Source organism: Lolium rigidum, chromosome 4 (assembly GCF_022539505.1).
Source record: "Lolium rigidum isolate FL_2022 chromosome 4, APGP_CSIRO_Lrig_0.1, whole genome shotgun sequence".
Classification (NCBI taxonomy): Eukaryota; Viridiplantae; Streptophyta; class Magnoliopsida; order Poales; family Poaceae; genus Lolium; species Lolium rigidum.
This window is the reverse complement of record NC_061511.1, coordinates 32,107,075-32,111,451: the sequence shown is the minus strand read 5'-3', so window position 1 is coordinate 32,111,451 and position 4,377 is coordinate 32,107,075.

The following is a 4,377-nucleotide window of genomic DNA, read 5'->3' as shown; positions in this document are numbered from 1 at the left end:
AAACAACAAGATTAAAATACTATAGGCACGGGGACGGATGACGGGCGTTGCATGGATGAGAGAAACTCATGTAACAATCATAGCAGGGCATTTGCAGATAATAATAAAACGGTGTCCAATTACTAATCAATCAATAGGCATGTGTTCCAATTATAGTCGTACGTGCTCGCAATGAGAAACTTGCACAACATCTTTTGTCCTACCAGCCGGTGGCAGCCGGGCCTCAAGGGAAACTACTGGATATTAAGGTACTCCTTTTAATAGAGTACCGGAGCAAAGTATTAACACTCCGTGAACACATGTGATCCTCACGTCACTACCATCCCCTCCGGTTGTCCCAATTTCTGTCACTTCGGGGCCATTGGTTCCGGACAGCGACATGTGTATACAACTTGCAGGTAAGACCATAAACAATGAATATCATGATGAAACAATAACATGTTCAGATCTGAGATCATGGCACTCGGGCCCTAGTGACAAGAATTAAGCATAACAAGTTGCAACAATATCATCAAAGTACCAATTATGGACACTAGGCACTATGCCCTAACAATCTTATGCTATTACATGACCAATCTCATCCAATCCCTACCATCCCCTTCGGCCTACAGCGGGGGAATTACTCACACATGGATGGGGGAAACATGGCTAGTCGATGGAGAGGCGTTGGCGGTGATGATGGCGATGATCTCCTCCAATTCCCCGTCCCGGCGGAGTGCCGTAACGGAGACTTCGGCTCCCGAGACGGAGTTTCGCGATGTGGCGGCGTTCCGGAGGGTTTCGGCGACTTCCACTTCTCCCCGTGCGTTTTTAGGTCGAGGCCGATAAATAGTCCGAAGGAGGGCGTCGGAGGCCAGCCGAGGGGGCCACACCATAGGGCCGCGCGGCCCCCTAGGCCGCGCCGCCTTATGGTGTGGGGCCCTCGGGCCTCCACTTGATTTGTCCTTCCGGCTCCGTCGCATTCTGGGAAAATAGGGCCTTCGTCAAAATCCCGAGGTTTTTCCCGAAAGTTGGATTTCTGCACAAAAACGAGACACCGAACAGTTCCGCTGAAAACAGCGTTAGTCCGTGTTAGTTGCATCCAAAATACACAAATTAGAGGCAAAACAATAGCAAAAGTGTTCGGGAAAGTAGATACGTTTTGGACGTATCAACTCCCCCAAGCTTAGCTTATTGCTTGTCCTCAAGCAATTCAGTTAACAACTGAGCGATAAAAGAACTTTCACGAACACATTTGTTCATATGATGTATATATTCTCATGATATGGCTAATACTTAAGCAGTTCATAATAAGATACATGCAAATAAGATCATCTAATAGCTATGTCAATCATGAAGAGGTACCAACAATTAATATTAAGCATCATGAATCATGTATATAAGCAGAATTGGAATGTTCATAAGAGAGTATGATAAAGTGGTATCTCGCTTGCCTGTATTTGATCGGCAAAACATAAATGCCCGGGCACCTCTGGAGTTCATAGAAAGACTAGAAGTAGTGATTGTCAAAGATAAAAGCATCAAAGTTATACCACAATCAATCATATTTTGAGACAAGCATATTATACTAAGAATGACAGTTGTGCTCTCAAGAAAGTGCTCAAAGAAAGGATGGAGACACAACATAAAAGTAAAAGATTGGCCCTTCGCAGAGGGAAGCAGGGATTAACATGCGCTAGAGCTTTTCATTTGTAAATCAGGAGCGAAATTATTTTGAGAGGTGTTTGTTGTTGTCAACGAATGGTAATGGGTACACCAACTACCTCGCCAACCGGACTCCCAAGAGCGGCTCCCATGAATCATTTGCATGTTTATGTGGCACTCCTTCCAACCTTTCTTACACAAACCATGGCTAACCGAATCCTCGGGTGCCTGCCAACAATCACATGCCATGAAGGAGTGCATTTTTAGTTTAGTTTTATTATGATGATGAAACTCCCCCCAACCTTTGCTTACACAAGCCATGGCTAACCGAATCCTTCGGGTGCCGTCCAACAATCACAAACCATGGAGGAGTGTCTATTTAAGTTAATTAATTCGGGACTGGGAATCCCATTGCCGGCTCTTTTTGCAAAATTATTGGATAAGCGGATGTGCCACTAGTCCATATGAGAGTCCGTCAAAAGTAAATGACAAGGTTGAAAGCTAAACACCACATACTTCCTCATGAGCTATGAAACATTAACACAAATTGAGAAGCATTTTGAAGGTTTTAAAGGTAGCGCATGAGAATTTACTTGGAATGGTTTGAAATGCCATGCATAGGTATTTATGGTGGACACTCCGGAATAACTTGGTTTTCATGTGTTTGGAGGCACGAGCAGCGTTCCCGCTCAGTACAAGTGAAGGCTAGCAAAAGACTAGGAAGCGACAAATCAAGAGAGCAAGAATCGTCATAATCATGCTTGCGGCAAAATAAATTAACTGAGGCATAAAAGTGATACAAGAACTCTGAAGCAATGTAAATCATTGAGGCTTAATTGAATTTTGTTCAGTCATATGCATGCGTGAGCATGTTCCAAGTCGATATAGATGAATTATTCAGAGGAGGATACCACAATGCCATACTTACTTATGAATAAAACAATGCAAGCAAACATCCATGACATGCTACTCATATTAATAGATTGGAGCTAACATGAGAGATCATGAACTACTAGATTTTCTTAAATGACATATACCTCACATGAACCAACTAAGCATACTCACATGGATGAGTATATGTACAAAAATGAAAACAAATAGAGTTCATACCAGCCTCTCACCACAATCAGATTGTCGTAGGTCGTCATTATTGCCTTTTCACTTGTGTAGCTTGGATAATATGAAATGAAAACCACGCTCCAGCCACCGAAGACCATTGAACTCATAATGAACTTTACAAACCAAAGAAGAACAGCAAATATTTTTGGTGTTTTCGATTTTGAGAACAAGAACAAAAGGAAACAAGCAAACAAACCAAAATCTTTTTGGGTTTTCTTATAGCAAACTAGCAATAGCAAATAAAGCGAAACAAATGCAAGAAACCAAGATAAACAAATGGTGAAGAGAAACAACAGAAATATTTTTGGTCTTTTTGTGTTTTGGGAAAGAAACAAAGTGAAAGCAAGAAATAGCAAACTAAAAGAAACACAGAAAAGCGAGATGGCAGAAATCTGCCAAAACCTGACAGCAGTACAGAAATCGATTTTTACAAAAATATTACGTTGCTCAGATCGAAAAGTGTTCAACTAATGAAAGTTAGATAACAACCTGGGGAACATGCACAAAAATTGGCTTCGCAAAATACTGTTCTGGCTATTTTTGAGAATTTTTACGGTAACAGGCAGCACTTCCCCAAATATCATCTTCCTCTCATTAGAAAACCACTCAAACAAACTAAACAAGTATATACAAGTATCCAGAAATCATGATATGCAAAGAATGAGTGATGCCGGTATACCTCCCCCTAAGCTTAGGATTTTGGCCTAAGTGGAGTTCAATCCCACCGAGGCCATGAGGTAGTATCCCCGTAGTACGACGAAGATGGATCATATTCCGGGTATGTGCTAGAAGAAGCACCCGGATACGTGACGGTATAGTCGTAGGAGGGCTCGGCGTCCTCGGAGTCGTGCTGCTGGTGGAAATCTTGTATCTTCATATGTTCCTCCACCTCCTCCTTAGTGCGCGACCATGGTTGCCTGTCAATACAGAACAAACCTGGCTGGGGAAGAGGGATTTCTTTCTCATCCCCGTCAGCAAACAACATTCTATAGACCATATTATCTAAAGTGGAATCGGTGGTAACAAAATGATGGCTTTTCATAGCAGTGATATCAAGCCTCCTAGGGGTTAATGGCACATCATTAGGATCAATAGGAAGTCTTAGATGTGTTGAAATGCGCAGTGCAATAGTTCCTCCAAAAATAGGCCCCCTGTTAGACAGGCGGCGAGCAATAAGAGAACCAAGATGATAAGATGTCCGTCCAGTCAGTGCAATATTCAAGAAGGCAAGATGGTAACTAGAAATATTGCTAGTGTTCTCCCTACCAAGTATGCTAGTAGCAATGTAATATGCAAAATATTTAATGGCGGGGAGTTGAATGTTCCTTATCTTGCCCCGCTGAATGGTGCGCAGTCATCATTGGTGATCCCTCAATAGAGCTCCAACAAGTCCCGAGGGTTGTCATCAATCCTCCTCGCTGTACCTACAGGGGCAATATCCAATGCACGACAAAATGTTTCCAATTCCATAGTAATAGGGTTATCATAAATCTTGAATGCAACTGTCGGCTCATATTGCGTGTTTTGGAACTTGAAGCTCTCGACAAAGATTTCGGTGAGCATGTAGTATTGCTCCCTTTCATCTCCCACGTAGGTGGCTAAACCCGCCCTGTT